Source organism: Hipposideros armiger, unplaced genomic scaffold (genome assembly GCF_001890085.2).
Source record: "Hipposideros armiger isolate ML-2016 unplaced genomic scaffold, ASM189008v1 scaffold_30, whole genome shotgun sequence".
NCBI lineage: Eukaryota > Metazoa > Chordata > Mammalia > Chiroptera > Hipposideridae > Hipposideros > Hipposideros armiger.
This window is the reverse complement of record NW_017731380.1, coordinates 4,163,045-4,181,135: the sequence shown is the minus strand read 5'-3', so window position 1 is coordinate 4,181,135 and position 18,091 is coordinate 4,163,045. Positions and strand designations below refer to the sequence as shown.

The window sequence follows — 18,091 nt, the reverse complement described above, 5'->3', positions numbered from 1 at the left end:
TGAGATTTTACTTTGTCTCAGTTTCTTATGACAGCCCAGTACAAGAGGTATCTTTCAGAAAGAGTTCCATAATGTGAAAGGGTAGACATGTTTTGCTTAGAGAGCACAGCCACGTACTATGCTTTTAAAGAATCATTTAAGTGGAATTACATGTTGTATTGGCTAGTTATAATAAAACAAGCCCTCCCCAAATTGCAAGTGTTCTAAAATCATTAAAGAAACTACAGGTTGAATATTTTGTTAAAGAGGAGAATAGAAAAAAATAGCAATTAACATTCAGTTGAATCTGACATGAAGAAGGCTCCCCAAATTTAAAATTAAAAACTACTTGAGCAACTGATCTGCATCCAGTATCATAAACAATAAACATTACCCTGAGTGACTAGAGATTTTCGTGAATAAGATGTCATCACCATTAGCAATCCCTTAAATACTTCGTCTTTAATCTTTTCAAAATTTCTATTTTATGCATGTTTTATAATAGTTTTTTTTTATTTTAAATAAAACTTATAACCAACATATATATTGAGGGTGCATGCTCAAAAAACTTTTTAACAGATGGGATATGTTATTAAAAGCCTGTGAAAACTACTGGACTATCTCAGTCTTATCTTTCAATTGCAGTCCTTCCTTCCTTCCTTCCTTCCTTCCTTCCTTCCACAGCTACTAAGAAGGTACTATGTACTAAACATTAGAAACTTAAAATAAAATATATAAACATGGTCTTTACTACCATTGAGCTTACTGTCTATAGTGGTCATCAAATAATCATCCAAAAAATTACATTAAAAACTGAATTAAATGTTAGAAAAAAACATGTTTAAACTAGACTGCTAACAAAACAACTTGAGATTTCCTAGAGGGTGGAGGAGCTTCCCTGAGGAGGTCATATCTAAATAGGAACCAGAAAGATGACTAGGAGGTACTAGTAAAAGGATGACGCGCGTATGCGTGTGTGTGTGCTGGGGTGGGTAGCACCCTGTCGTGGAGACTGGGTAGCATTTAAGGAAAAGGGAAAAGGCACAGCTTCTCAGTTTCCACAGAGAGTCTGTGGCCAGGACAAGCATGGTGTGTGCTCAGGACTTAAGACATATTCAGAAGAGAAAAGAAAAAACACCAGGCTAGGACACAGAGAGCCTAGAGAGAAGAGTTCTAAAGAAAGAGGAGAAAACCCAAGAAGGTTGGAGAAACTCAGTGAGACATGGTCAGCCCTCGTGAGCCTTCTCCTCACCTCTCTAGAGTCACTGCCCTGAGGACCCCTCACCACCCCATTCTCCCAGGTGCTACAAGCAGTCAGCTTCCTGCCTATTCAGGGCCCTTAAACACACCAGGCTCCACCTGACTGGGCCCTTCTTTCAGGACCCAGACTGGCAGATTCCTACTTATCTTTCAAGTCTCAACTTAAATGTCGCTTACTTCAAGAAACCTGAAGTCCTCATTACACTCTCATGTACCACTTTGTTAATTTTCATTCATAGCACTTATAATAATTACATATTCATACCTGTGTGCCTCTGAACATGTGTTTGTCTCACTAGACAGACTGTAAACTCCACGGCAGCAAAATCTATAGTCTATTTTCATTGCTAACAGAGCCAAGTAGGTACACATTTAATACTCATTGCATTCGTTATTCTCCCTGAATTAATCAGCTCAATTTAAGTTTAAATTCAAAAGAATCAGCTATCTTTCCCAACCCCCTCCTACATACAAACACATACACACTTGCAAAGAAATGGCAGGGTTAAAACATTTACCATTTCTATGACTTTAATCTGTAAAATTTAGTTTAGATAATGCTGACAGCAGTTCATAAGCCTCATGTTTCAAAATCAAGAATCCTTTCTCTATTAAAAAAAAATCTAAAAGACCATCACCACTGACACTTTTTCCTGTTACAAAGCCAACAAAACCCCATACTCCAAAATACCTTTTAACAGATTATAACTGTGCAAGCAAAATTAAAACATTAATTTGAGCTTATAAATAAAAAAACAGGAAAAAAAGTTAGAAATTCAGTCTCCCAAGCTAATCTACTATTCATAGATAACTCAGAATCTGCCAAAATTTTTGAGAAAAAAATATCAGCCTCACTTACTGGTTGCATTTAGCTCAGTTTCTCAAGTGTCTCTAGTGACCAGTTAATTCAGCTATTAAAAATGGTGCTTCCAAAAGGAAAGGGGGAAAGGAATATAGAAAGGAGAATGTTATGGAATAAATTCCCTCCTCACATTTTAATTATATATATATAAAAAAAATCCATATACTAACCTCCAAACTTGAAGCCCCAAGGATCTATTTCTAATTTTAAAATATACTAAAAAGAAAACATTATTTTTAAAAGTAACTTTTCAATTCCCTTCCTCTCAAATATTTTTGGCTAAAGAGTTTTAGATGTGGGTTGGCAAAAAGGGAGTTCTGGTAGTGGAAAAACAGAGTAGCAATAATTCAATAGTTCAGGGATGCCTTACACCAGTGGTTTTCAAATGTTTTGGTCTCAGAATCTTTTTATACTCTTGAAAATAAATGTTGATAGATAATAGCCCACATAGACAGCCTAAGGAGCTGTCTATGTGGGCTATTATCTATCAACATTTATTCTATTAGATATTAAAATGGAGAATTTTAAAAAACAGTGTGATTTCTAACACTACCTTATTTTTTATATAATTAATATATATATATATATATATATATATATATTCGCCAAAAATATATTCGTCGTGAGAAAAGTAGCATCATTTTGTATTTTTGCAAATTTCTATAATGTCTGGGCTAGTAGAAAGCAATCAGATTCTCACATATGATTCTACATTCATTCTGTTAAAACACATTATATTGGTTGAAATACATATAGTAAACCCAGCCTTAAACATATATGTCATTGGAAGAAAGTGGACCTCATGGAACCCCTGAGAAAGTCGTGGAAACTCCAGGGGACTTTCTGAACCACTGCCTTACTCCTTATATGATCACTCCTTTTACCATACCAGTTAATCAGATGGTACCAGATATTTTAGGCTGAGCATTTTTTACTTGATACCTGACAAAAATGTTACTGGTGCACAGGTTTAGAAATCTCATTAGGAGATCAAGGAAGTCAACAAAATCTATGGTCAAGGAAGAAGGCATTAGATTTTTATTTTAATGTGGGAATAGTATTTTATGGGCACAACTTTTTAAAATATTTTTAAAACTATTTTTAAATATTTTTAAAATGAGACATAAACCTGTGAAAAGAAGGTACTCAACTCTGCTCCCCTCCTTTAGGACTAAATCCTTGTGTAACACTCTAAGGCCAAAATCCTAACTCAAAAGTCATAGGCTACTGGGGATTATAGAATATTATCTGGAGAGTTCTGAGTATGAATCTTTGCCTCTAGTATATACCATCTCCTTTCTGTTTTGGGATAAGGCCCTCTACCCCTGGTAACTGATCTTAATACTTCAGACACAAGGACCTCCCGACTTAACTAAGGTACCCTTTAAATCAGTACCATCTCTTACAATGTCTTAGGACTGCACTCTTAGGAGACAGAACATTCCCATGATATTCTACTAAAAACAGGCATATCACCAGGCCAGAACAGAACTGCTTTCCAAATCCCATGGTACTTTTCAAACTCCATTTATAGATCAGACTGATATCTAGTTAAGGAGCTATCACTGAGCTCAATTTCTAACATGTGTGGGCTTGAGACCAAGTTCGGCACTTCTTTTGCTCATCACAATTTTACAGCTGGATAAAGTCACATATACACTGCAATACACTACCCCCCAAAACATCACAAAGCATTTTGATATTGGTCACAGAATAATATACTTCTATAGTCAACTTTTAGAGTGAATATTAAGCAATCTAGTTAATTATCGACTACAAGAATAAAGGGTATTTCTAAAACCTAGACTTATGAACAGCATACAATTTGTTATCCATAATACTGAAGACGAAGGGAAAGTTGTAAGATGAACTGTAATACTCTTACCCATCATTAAATTCCACCAAATGTTCACTTGTCTGGTCTAGTGATCTAAACTCAACTTGGTTTGCCCATTTGTTTAACATATAATTTACTTAGTACCTACTCATTCAATAGGGACTTTCTTGATACTATTCTCAATTCAACTTCTAACAATCTCAAAGTCAAAAAGAATCTTAAAAGACAGGTTGTACATTTCACCCATCCCTATTTTGAATGACACCATCCAGTGAACTCACTCATTTACCACTGGTAGGTGGTGTCACTACTCTTTCATAACAGTTTTTTCTTTGTATCTCTTTATACAGTCCATGCTATGCCTTCAAAAAGTGGGAAAAAACAAAACAAAACAAAAAACAAACAAACAAAAAAACAACCTCATTCTCCTTAACATAAAAGGTAGAGGCAAAGCAGAAAAAGAATTAGCATAATTCTGCTGTCTCTTAGTTATCTGTCAAAATTACATCATTATCACTCTCACAATAACAGTAGTGGCTCTTACTAACCAGCCAGGCACTGTGCTTAGATATCATATATATTATTACCTCATTCAATCTCTCCCCCAAACACTCTAAAATAACTACTCATATTAATCCCCTTTTACAGATAAGAAAATCTGTAAAATTTTCAGCGCGTAGAATTTTCAGTGGTTAGGTAGAAGTAACTTGCTTCAAGGATGCAAGGTCAAACCAAGGCCATCTAACAAGATTTCAGGTCTTAACCAACCACCATTCTCAAAACTTTCATTAAACTAGTCAGTCATAGTTTAGCTGCTTTTGCCTGCTGTTGTCATCCTTAACATTTGGTCCAAGCCTCAACATATTGTGCGCTTTAACCATCTTCATTTTCCTCTCAGAAAACAATCTTTACTCATGGTTATTTGGGCCACCTTTCAATCATGCCCTCTTTCCATTTATCTAAACTCAAAATTAATTTCATATACTCTGTAACTTCAGATTATTTACCCCTGAAAAAAGCTCTTGATGTGGGGGGGGGGGGGGCGGACAGAAAAAAAAAACAAGCTGCCTTTACAATACATCAAGTGATTTCTATTTCCCATCCCCCATCCCCACTTTTCAGTTCTCTTGTAACTCACATCTCAAAATAAAAACAGAAATTAGTGTAAGTCAGCTACATTTGAGGGAAAAGTGAGACCCAGTAAGGCAAATTCTAGACATAAAACTTTGAGGGAAGGTATACTTACAACCACCACCTCCAAGTGGGGCAAAATTTAGCCATTATGTGAGAACAGTTATGTCTCTTCTACGTTCAACAGGCAGAGAGATAACCCAAGCTCAACTTGCTCCAAACTACCTGGGCCTTAGGAGGGGTGATAAGTGACATGGGCTGTCAGTTATAGCTGCAAAGAAAGGCTCACCCGAAGCCATCATACCATATAAGTTAAGTCAGCGTCTTTTCTCCAGTCCCAAATGACCTGTGAAATATTTTTCACACCACACTCTGTCTGAACTGGCGATGTGCAAGTTACCAGGGCTTGGTTTTTATACAGACTTCACTGCTGCTAGAGGGTTTTTGGTGGGTGTGACTTTCAGAATATTAGCATGTAATTTGATCTTTCGTGATAGATGAATACAAATAGCTTCTTGGACAAGTCCTATAGAACTGAAACCCAGCCTCTGGATCAGTTCATCCTGTAGTTAGAGGAGATAATTACAGATTATTTCAGGAAAGAAAGGGTTTTGACTGAAAGAGTTACACTACAAAAAATTACAGCTGTGACAGATGGACCCAAGATATGGTTGGAAAAAGAGAGGGAAAGAACCAATTAATCTCTAAAAAGGGCTGGTGAGGGAGATCAGGCTTAATTGAATGAAAATCAGTGAAAGGTTTAAGTTAGGCTACCATGTAAAAACTAACGAATCCCCAGTAAATTTACTCTGTCTACAGAATGAAACTGACTTTGCTACACCCCTAACTAGATATATAGATAACAACTACGCTGAGCTTCTGAGGCGCTAATCACCCACTCCATGTCTTACTGGTATCTCAAGACAAGGTTTTACTTCGACATGCTTGACTACATGGAAACTGTCCCTCATTTTCCACTTCATTCCCTCTGTATCAAATGGCTGCGGCGTTCCGGCTTTGTTTCAACAGACAGGATCCCGTCACCTTCCAGCTGTTTTGTGATATTCTCCTCGGCAGCTCAGGGCTAACTGCCTACCCTCCAGTCTACAAACTGTGACTGGAACAACTTTCTTTTTTAACCTACTGGTAGGAAGGAGCCTGTTATTCCCCACCACCACCATGCCCCCCCTCAAAAAACAAACCTCTTATATATGTAACTGTGGAGTCCATTTCAAATCCCACTTCCTCCTAAGTAACTGCTCAGTTAGAAGCTGTCTCGGCCCTCTGTCTCATTTCTAACTATGCCTGAAGTTTCCCCTTTATCCAAATAGCGCAGACCTTTTTTTATATCCCTCCCATTGCCACACAAATGGTGCTTCAGGCACCTACCACCTGACATAATTGCCCCAATTCTACGGATAATATGATTAACCTATCATAATTTGAAGGGGGAGTGAATAAAATGAAAGGGAGGTATTTTCTCTTTCCTTCCTCTCTCTCTCTTTCTCTCTCCCTCCCTCCCTCCCTCCCTCCCTCTCAAATAGGAGACACTAGAGCACATTTCTGTGGAGGCGGAAAACAGCGCCCTCCAGACACCAACCTGCCAGAGCTTTCCTTTTCATCTACACTCCATCCCCACATTCAAGCCCATTCCTGCTGCACGCCTTCTCATCCTCTCCCCTGCATTACATTACCCTACCATATCTTCTTCATAGCACTGAACACTGTGTGAAATTTGTCATTTACTTATCAGTTTGTTGGTTTTTATGTTTCGCTCTTCCCCCAACCCCTTCTTCCTCTATGCACCAAAATGGAAGCTGCATAAGAGCGAGAACTCTGCCGAGCTCGTGGTTACATCCCCATGCCTGGCACATACCAGGCACTCAATGGAAATGAAAACACATTAACTTCAGCTTCTTAGTCCACGGAGCGAGAGTAGGGAGAGGAGGTGAGGTTTAAGGAATTGTATACAGCCTGGTAAGAAAATGACTGGGGGTGGGAGGTGGGGGTGGGGGAGTTCTCCATGTCCTCAATTTAATATAGTAGCAACCAGGTATTTGAGATAAATTAAAAGATATCATTTGTAACTTGGATTTCAGTTTTCAAGAGTGTCATCCAAGAGAAGCAGCCAAACAAAAAGACGTCTGGCAGACTCCGGGTATACCAGACAACTCCCTGGTGGACAATATCCCACTTGGAAAGGACTGCTTGGATCTCTAGTTGCAGACACCAGCTGATCTGCCCAGAGCCATCCCCAGTGACCTCTGAGACAGCTTCTGTAGCTTGAAAATACAGCTCCTTCAAATCAGAAATTGACATACTATCTCACCCCACCCCCAGGCTTCTTACAGTTATTGACGCGATTAGGAAAGCCATGCTTCCACGCCTATTAATAACCTTCAGAAAGAACCCTGAGGAAGTGTCAAGAGAAAAATAGATCTGGCTGAGGGAAGCCAAAGACTCAATCAGAGGTTACAATTAGCAATTTAATACATTTGAATAAAAAGAAAATTGTAACATCTTCTGTATCACGTTATTTGTTCAGCAGGCTGAAAACAAAATGCTTAGCCAATGAATTCAAGGAATGTTGAGTCAAGAACACTAACTAGTCTTTCCGGAAAGGAACTCTAATTTTAAAGGCCCTTTATCAATTTAAATAGACCAGCACCAGCTACTACTAACTTTATCTGCACATCAATGATTGCAGGGCATTTTGCCTACGAAGCGATCATTAAGCCTTTATAGCTATTTACACCTTTATAAAGTTTCTCCAAGTGACACCTTAAATAGCAACCAAATCAATCTACTCTAATATAATGGAATAACTAATTAACATTAATCTTTAAAAAGACTTTTCATAGTGGTCTTTCTCCTCTCCCCTCCCCTGACTAGAATGTGATTAATGGAATTCTCTCTCACAACTTAGCTTGAAATACGCTTTTGCCAGTCGAGCAGCTAAAGCAGAATCAGATAATTGTGGTATGACTCAACAAATGCACAGCTGTTCATTTAAATATATCCATCAAAAGTATAAATACGATCATGAGAAAGAAAATGAGCCGTGTACAGCGTCAACGCACAAGTTGAATGGGTTGGCATCGAAGTAACCACAACAGAAAACAAAGAGGAGACGGGGAGATGAGGCAGGCATCGGTTCTGCAAACCGGGTAGAGAGAGACGTGGAAACTGATGTAACCTAATAACTACCCACCCAACCCAAAACACTCCTGACCTAAATAATAATGGCAAGCTAAAAGCAAAAACAAATGCGCTCTACTAAGTGGAGAGAAAGACATGAAATTTAGGAAATAGATGATGCTTCCAAAAGGCAGAAATCCTGTAAGGTAAAAACGATGAACCTGATCCATTATTAAAAAACAAAATTAAACAAAGACCCTGAGGTAGAGGACAAAAGGAGGAACAGGATTCTCACCTCAATCCTCTTTCTACAACCTTTGAAGATTGCGATTATGAAACCATGAAAATATGGGAATCCCTCCAATAGTCAATCCTAAAGCGAATAACTAAAACACATCACCCAGTACCAGGCAACTCCTTTTGGAAGTTCCACACGAGTCCCATTTTAACATGAAGAAAAGGAAACTGAGAAAGAGAAAATAGAGAATGTGAAGAGGAACTGGGGGAGCACTAATTAAGAAAAGTGCCTATGTTAGTACCCTGCCTCCTTCCTCAGGCATGGTCCACAGGCTCAGTCAGAGCTTGAAAAGCAGAAGCACTGAAAAGCCTCTCCTTTTAATATGAAATTCAAAATAATAATAATAAAAAGTACGTCTAATCCATGATGGTGATTTCCAAGTCTTCTGTAAACTATCAAATTCTTCCCCAAAAATAATCTCCTGGGGGGGAGGAGGCTAAGCTCGTGCTTAGCCTGACCACTCAGTCATCTTGCATGGGCACCATTCACATTCTCCACCTTGACAGGCAAACTTGTCTTATATTATTATAAGCAACAACTATTTCAACAATCATCACCTCCCTCAGCACCAAGTCCTCCCGCATCTCTCGCTTCATCCTTTCACAGAAAACTTTCTAGAAAGAGCAACATCCACAACTCCCTCCATATCCTCCCTTTTCTGCATCCTCTCCATCACTGAAACACCTTGGGCTAAGGTCCTAACTCTTTGTAGACCTTTCCTGATTCTTCAGATTCACAAAACAGCTTCCTCAAAACTGGGATTCCCAAACTTCACCCCCCAGAGGTTTTGATTCCATTGACCTGAGATGAGGCCTAGGAATCTCCCAGCCCTGCAGAAAGTGGAGCGATGCTGAGCATGCCAGCAGTGGTCTCAGCCCTCCATTCTGCAGGATGATGGGGCTGATGACCCCCTTCTTCCCCTGGGCTCTTCCCTGGCTGGAGTTCAGGGGCTCTATTCTGTCTGGTGTCTCCACTTTCATGATTTGAACCTTCTCACCTTCCTTGGAGGGCAGTTGCCTCTTCTGTCACCAATCCCTTAAATTTTGGCTTCCCTCAAGACCCCACATCTCAGCCTTCTCATCTTTTAGCTCAAAATATGACCAAGTTTCTTAACTTCAGGGCCACCAAGCTGAGGCTGAACCACCATGTTAAGAATGAAATCACCCATTCTTTGTAATTTTCCCTCTTCCCTATTTATTCCTTCCTTAGTACCTGCTTCCCTTACCATAATATCTTGTCATTTCACTGTCTATAAAATTAATTTTTTAAAAATGTATTATAGATATTCCAAGTTACAAAGAAACAGAGAGAAAAGTATAATAAACCATTTTTTACCTCCCAGTTTCAAAAGTAAACAACATCCTACCACCTAGTTTCAAAAATGAGCAATCTTATTTCTTCTATTCTAACCATTTTCTCCTGGGATATTTTAACAAAAATCCTAGATGTCACATCATTTCACTACCAAATTCTCTAATAGATAAGGATTTTTCTATAAACGTAACTATAAAACCAACATCTCACCTAACAAAATTAAAAGTATTCCTCCTCCAAAAAAGCATCTAAAAGCTAATCAGTGTTTATACTTTCAACAACTATAAACAACCTCCCCCCCCCCATCCAACAACAACAAAAAAATATACTGCAGGGAGGATGTGATAGCATACCAAAAAGAAATTGTTTTTATTGCTTTTCAGTGATCACCACTAGCGGTGCAGCATTAGGACTGTGGCAGTATTGAGAGTGCTCTGTGGATAATGTGGAAGAAAGCAAATGAGTAACTAACAGCATACTCAAATCCTACGATCCCCTGCTGTTTCGGAGAACCAGAATTCTCTGTGTGGAATTAAGGAAATACAGATGCAGTACAGAAAAGGTTAAGTAAGAACCTTATAAACTGAATTTGAATGGGAAGTATCAGCATGAAGCCATGAAATATTTTATATATATATTTATTCCCTGTCATTAAAAAGGCCTAAAAACAATGACCTACCCAGCAGCTGTGAGCATTCCTGGTGCTCAGAGTGTGGTGTTAAAATACCATTTCCTACTTATAAAAAAAAAAAAAAAGTTGACTTGAACTAGGAGGTTGCAATCGCCAAGTCCAGCCAGTGAAAAATTAGAGGTCAAATGATTAGGTTCTTCAACAGAAAAACTGTAAGGAAAGGAAAAAGTTGGACGAAGAACCTGAGGTTTCAGAGACTTAAAAGGCATAAAAATGCATACGAGACTAAACTACAGTGGCTAGATACGCACATGCAGGTGATAAAACCATAAAGGGCAATGAAGCAATTACTATAGAAATCAGGAAAGTGGTTACTTCCGGAGGGGAGAGGGGCTAGAATCTGTGGCACGAGACACACCAACTCAAAGGGGCTAGGGAGGCTGCTAATATTGTCTCTTGACCTGCGAGGTGGTCACAACAAATAGTCACAGTATAGTAATTAACTACGCTATGCATGCTTAGTGTGAATATCTGTATCGTGTTTTATTTTACAATAAAAATGTAAAAGGGAGAAGCAAACTGTGTTAAGAAAAGATGCAAACACTAGCGCACGCGCGCGCGCGCGCACACACACACACACACAAAGCAACAGCACTGTGTATCATGTATATATGCAAAAATTTGCCAGGTTTGTGTTACAAATAAGCTTATATAGTAAACTTCTGAAACATCAACTACTTTTTTACCTTCAAACAGAAAAGCTGTTCTTTCAAGTTCCAAGTTTATTAATTTTTAAGAGAGAAATAGGCATCAGTTACTTAGTCATAATCAGAAATCAAGCATTAAAATAAACAGCATCTTATGATACGATGATTCTCCCTCTCTCTTATTTCAATTATATAAGTTTTGTGGGTTAAGGATATACAAAGATTGTAGAGTCTAGATCAGCATTCCCCAAACACTGTACCATTATCATCAAATAAGAAAAATTAACATAAAGATGTGAATGAACCCTCCCTCACACAGTTAATCTATCCATTTAACTCAATCCCAAGAATATTAACAGGTTTTCTTCTTAAGGAGGAGGGAGCGGTGGCTGGATATGATTATTTTAAACTTCGTACATTTTTTTAATTACATACACCAAATATAAAAATTCGGTGAAATAGAACTTTAAGATTCTGTAAAAAGGAACTTAAATATAACAATTCTGTACAATGGAACCACCCTTTCCAAAAAGAAAAAACATAGTAAACTCTAAGAGTTAAAAAAACAGTGTGATCCTTGTACATGCATAGGCAGAAAGATCAATGCAAGTAAATGGATATCCCAGAAATAGATCAAAATGTACATGGGAACTTATAACACAAAAGGAACCATGGGGCAGCCGGTTAGTTCAATTGGTTAGAGCGCAGGCTCACAACACCACAGTTGCTGGTTCGATCCCCACATGGGCAGCTGAGCTGCACCTTCCACAACTAGATTGAAACTACTTGACTTGGAGCTGATGGGTCCTGGAGAAACGCACTGTTCCCCAATTAAGAAATAAAATAAAATAAACATTGCTTTTAAATAAAAGAGAAAAAAAAGAAATCAAAGGAGAAAAGTTGGGACTAGTCAGTGAAACTGGCATAACTAGCCAATGACAGAAACTGCTAATTTTCCACTAAAATTCCCTCATTGATTCTCCTTGGGCCTGTGCTGACGAGCAGAAACTGCATCCTCTACCTTCCCTGGCAGCTAGATGTGCCCACATGACTCAGCTCTCATCAATGAAAGCAGAAGTGATGTGTGCAACTTCTGATCACCTGCCCTGGACTTTCTCCTCTGTCCTTCGCACTGAGGGAACTCAGATATGGTAACAAGCCAGCTATGACCATGCAGATAACTACAGTGACAATTACTGGAGCAACAAGACAGAAAAATCCTCAGTCTCAATGACGGGTAGATATGGGTTGCTCTGCTGACCCTAGCTGCTCACACTGGGACTATTAAGGGAGGAAAAACTTAACTTCTGTGTTGTTTGAGCCATAGCATATTTTGGTCCCTGGGTTACAGCAACTCAGGCTTACCCTAATTAATAGAGCACCGAGAGGGCCAGCTGAGTGGCACATTGGTTAAGAGCTAGTTTGGGATGCCAGCTCTGAGCAGCAGGGCCCTGGTTCGGATCCCACATGAGGGCCAATGACGCTGTGCCCTCTACAGCTAAGATGCTGAACAACAGCTCGACCTGGAGCTGGGCTGCAGTGAGGCTGCAGTGGGCTGCCATAAGCTTCCGTGAGTGGTCAGCAGCCAGCGTGAGCAGCTGGCAGCCAGGTGAGCTGCCAAGAGCCGCCGTGAGCAGCCGTCCAGTGGCCGGTGACCAATCTGCCTCACCCGGGAAGAGCGCAATGATAATACCAACATGGGCCAGTAAGGCAACGTCCTCCACAACTAGACTGAAGAACCAAAGAACAGCAACTTGTCTATTCCCCTTCCCCGATTCCCCAACACTGTTCCCCTCCCCCAATTAAAAAGAAAAAAATTTTTTCAAAAAAAAAAAAATAGAGCACCTAGAGAAAAATGAAGTTGGATTCATAGCTAACATCCCAGATGGATCAAATTTTTAAATCTAAAAAAAGCACCACATGACACTAGTAGGAAGCACAAGGTAGGTTTTTAACTCTAGGAATGGAAAAGGTATTTCACCTGTGATATAAAATACTGAAGCCACACAAAGTTTGATCACATATTTATTTCTATAAAGCTTTTTGAACATCTTTTATTGACCATTTCTTCCATTAGAACGTAAGCTCCTTAGAACAAGAATTGGGATCTGTTTTCTTTACTACTGTACAGCCTGCTGCCTAGGACAAGTGCCCAATACGTGAAGTATTCAATAAGCATTTGTTGAATGAATACATTGGTAAGTTTAAGGATACAAATTTTAAATAATCTGCACAGGAAAATGATTACTTTTATACAAATAACCAGATATAAATATCACAAAGAGAAAAAAAGGGGGAGAGCTAATTTTGTTAACGCATAGGAGCTCCTATGAACTGACAATGAAAAGATTAAGAACTCAATTGGAAAACAGACAAGGGACACAAACATAAGGGAACAAAGTGACCTTTAAACTTATGACAAGGTGCTCAGTGTCCATCAAAATAAGAAAAATGCAAATTAAAGCTACATTAAACTGTCATTTTTTACCTATCAATTTGGCAAAGGAAAAAAAACTATCAGTTTGGCAACCATACTGTGATTGGCGAGGGTGTGAGGAAGCAGCGTTCTCATCCATTGCTGGGGAAACCGAAAACTTTGCAAGCTGTATGACCAGAGCACCTTGGCAATAAATTTCTACCAAAATTAAAATGTGCATACCCTTTGACCCAGCAACTCCACTACTAGAAACGGATTCTACGGATATGCTCATGGACATGTTTCAAATGATATATGTACAAGGTTATTCCCTACAGTCTTGTTAATGATAATAAAACTGGAAATGATCTATATGGCCATCAATAAAATACTGGTTAAATCAATCACAGCATATCTCTACAGTGGAATACTAGGCATCTATTTTTTTTTAAATGCAGTATTAATATGGAAGAACTTCCAAGAAGTGTTATTTCAATGAAAAAAGGGTACAAAACAGTGTATATCGTTACCATCTGTGGAAAAAAAATTTTTTCATTAATCTATAGGTTACATGCTGGTGTATTATTTATGCCCTAAAATCTCTGAAAGAATACACAAGGAACTGGTAACAGTGATTGCCTCGAAGGGTAACTAGGCACCCGGGAAATAAGGGGAGAAGGAAGATTTATTTTTCACCCTTTTGTGCCTTTCTAATCTTATAAACATCGATTATATTACCTTTCTAAAAATAAATGTTTTATAAAATAACAATATATTCATCCCCAACCCCCAATATCTGAGAATTTCTCTGGTGATTCTCATTGTCATTCCCACCCTATGCAACTATGGAGCTGAACAATTTTAACCATTTCAGAATCACAGGTTTAGCAATTACTTAACACTGTCATCTCCTCCTCCTCCTCCCTCAAATAAATATATATGCAAAATGAGGTCAGTCCCTTAATTCCATCCCTATTATTCATTACTTTCTCTTAAAACTAATTCAACCTCATGCCACCTTAAATGGGCATAAAAGTATCTCAAAACGCTCCAAGGATGGTAGCCAGAACTAACAACTAAGCTAATATATTAACACAGCCTAGTGCCAAAGAAGTTCCTTCCAGGCATCCAGAAGATGAAAATTTGACATAACTGACACCTCGGCAACAGCCCAAAGCTGTGCATCATCTGCCCTGGAAAATAAAAACTCACACCCTTAATGACTAAGAGCCCAATGTCAACAGTGGTGACTTTTGTTTTTTTCCCTAATGTGAAAGAAAGGTCTCCCCCCACATCCCTCTTTAAATTATAGGTTAACCTCTCACTCAAGGACTGGTTATTATTATATTACAACCATATAAGGAACACAAAGCAGTCATTACTTAGCTGAGATTCTGCTTAAAAGGAAAAATTCTGCTTAAAAGAGAAAATATCCACAACATACGATGTGGAAAGAAAAAGCAAGTTGCAAAACAAAATGTATAGTCATGTTCCATCAATTTTCAAACATAATTAATATGCATATTTTGTTAGTACACGAAAAGACCTTTATGTGAAAAAGTATGTGTTCCAAATTATTGGCTACAGGTGAGAAAAGGAATAAACAAAATCTAATCGTAATATATATATATATATATATATATATATATATATATCAGTACTTTATACTGTTTTGTACTATTTGGAATTAAGTAATCAAAAATAAACTTTTATATAAAGAAAAAAATTAATAATAAATTAGACTTCCTTTCAAAAAAGAAAGCACCTGACAGCTACTAAAGACCTTCCCCCAAAGTGACAAACCTAAGGGGGCTGCATGGACCAACTCTGGCAGGCTCTAATCCTGAGTTCCTTGTTTCTGTCTCTCTATACAAGTTTCAAATTATATCTGAGCAATCCCAACATTTAACTCACAGGGACACACACACCAACATTTAGCACTTAAGGCGTCCCCTCATAAAGATTTTACAGACTCTGGTTTAAAGTAGGTATTTGTATTATCTCCCTAGCTTAACACAACCTTAATAGCATTTCATCCTGATGGCAAGCTTTCTTTACTAGATTTCAAAGTACTCCACAGGAAGCATATTATGAAAATGTAGTTCCGGGAAAGGTAAAAATATGGAGACGGTGAAAAGATCAGTGGTTGCTAGGGGTTGAGGGGTGTTGGGGGGTGAGAGACAGGCAGAGCACAGAGGATTTTTAAGATAGTAAAACTATTCTGTATGATTCTGTAACCGTGAATACATGTCATTATACATTTGTCCAAACCCATTGAATGTATAACACTAAGAAGAAACCCTAATGTAAACTATGGGCTTTGGGATAATGTGTCAATGTAGGGTCATCTATTGTAATAAATGCACCACTCTGGTGGGGGACATTAACAATGGGAGACGTCGTGCATGTATGGGAACAAGGTATTTGAGAACTCTGTGTATTTTCTGCTTAATTTTGCTGTGAATCTAAAACTGCTCTAAAACATAAAGTCTATTTAAAAGAGGGGGAAATAGTGGCCCTGTAAGGTGAAACGTATGGCAGAAGCATTTTATACATAGGGAAATGTTGGTAGTATTTGAACAATTCGGCCAAAATTAAAGAATAACTGTGCAGCTCCACCGAATAAAGCCCATCTTCCAGGAAATGCAAGAACTAAGGACAATTAGGCTGAGTCCTAACTTTCATATACTAGATTCATATAAACCAACAAAATGATCATTGTGGCTGAGAATTTACCGTGTAGATCTGATCTCTGCCAAAGAGCATTAAAAGAGGTGATTTGTTGAAACAGCTCTAGTGCTGGCTCCAGCAATGCTGCTCTCAGAGCTCCGGGAAGAAAGCTGACTCAGCTACCTTAGAGCTGGCTCCGGGTCATATCTTCCGGCAATCCTTCAAGTAGGGTGCTCTTGTTCAGAGCTTCACTCGCTAGTTCACCAGACGTGAGGAGTGGGAGAGGCGTGCCTGGAGTCTCCGAAATAATGAGAAGGTCTCCAGTAAATAGCTCCTGTGCTGGCAAGGCGATGCTCACAAGTAGCTCAGGGCTGCAGAGGGAAAGGAGAGGACACCAGCTAAGCAAAGGAAAATTCTGCAGTTGTGAATGTACTGGTGAAAGCAAGTGCATACTTGACAAGCCTTTCAATTGGGACCACAAAGCTAAGGCCGATTTATAATTGAAGCAAGTATGGAAAGGATTGAAAAACACTGACATGCCGTGTATGTTGGCGTCCTAGATCCATACCCATCTTTAAATATTTCTTTTCCAAATGACACAAAACCCAGTAAGACCTGCAGTCGGTAAATCTAAAAGTCAAGTTGCTTTAAAGCCCATATGCCATTTACTCTAGCCCATTAGAAAACAAACAAAAAACCCAATGGCTTTGCATGTTAATTATTATAAGTACTTTGTTAAAAAAATTAAAGTTTGGGCTGGCCGAGTGGTGTGTTGGTTAAGAGCTGGCTTGGGACGCCAGAGGGACCTGGTTCGAATCCCACATATGAGGGCCTGTGACACTGCCCTCTACAGCTAAGATGCTGAACAACAGCTCAACCTGGAGCTGCGCTGCCGTGAGTCGCCAGCGATGGCAGATGGGTTGCCATGGGCTACCATGTGTAGCCAGCAGCCAGCGTGAGCGGCCATCCAGAAGCCGGCAACTGATCTGCCTCACCCAGGAAGAGCGCAATGATGGTGCCAACTTGGGCCAGTGAAGCAACATCCTCCACAACTGGACTGAAGAACAAAAGGACAGCAACTTGTCTGTTCCCCTTCCCCCAATTCCCCCATTAAAAAAAAAAAAAAATCTTTAAAAAAAATAAAAATAAAAAGTTCAAGTACTATACGTTATGGAATGAAAAAGTCTCTTCCAGAGGCTCAGCCACTCCTAAAAACACCCCATAGAACACAGTAACCAGTTTCTTGTGTATCCACCCAGAAATAATCTGGTTTTGGTCCATTTGCAACCACAATTCTCAGTTGTAGATAGATCTAGTTCAAAGGCTCATAAACAATGGTGAAAAAAAGAGCACACAATGGAAGGGAAGAGGGCTCTAGATAACTAACAAAAAACAAAAACCCACCCAAACTCCTTTTTCCTTTAGGAAGACTTTAAAAACATCAACGTTTGCCAAAGGAAGAGGAAATTGTTATTAGAACCAAGCTTTCCCATTCAAATAGTTAAGCGACACAAAACATTGAAGAACTCACTCCTTTCTGAACACAGCACTTTTTTTTTTTTTAGCCTCAGCGAACATTTTGCCAAGAAAACTTTCACGTAAATAAATCTAAGCAGAAAACAAACCCAAAATACAGCATTCCTAAATAATTATTTGGAAGGAAAAATCACATCAACCTTGAAATTCAAGGGAAATGCTTTACAAATAATGTCAAACCTTTCCCTGCTTTGGTTTAAATTGAGGCTCACAATCAATTTGATTGCAAAATTGTAAGACATGTAAAAGGCACACTAAAAATAAGACACACAAAAATATTTCCCCTGTAGAAAGGTCAAGCAGAAATGTAAC

General features: G+C 38.8%; 1 protein-coding gene across 2 annotated transcripts in view; it reads right to left on the bottom strand.

The window, feature by feature from the left end:
* Nucleotides 1–18,091, bottom strand: part of ACVR1 (activin A receptor type 1) — a 100,989-nt gene that overhangs the window by 59,091 nt on the left and 23,807 nt on the right. Inside the window, exon 2 of one of the 2 annotated variants that reach the window (XM_019636863.1) lies at nucleotides 16,310–16,614. The gene's annotated coding sequence lies outside the window, so the exon portion shown is untranslated. The remainder of the gene's footprint in view (nucleotides 1–16,309; nucleotides 16,615–18,091) is intronic. The other variant, XM_019636864.1, reaches the window with a different exon arrangement.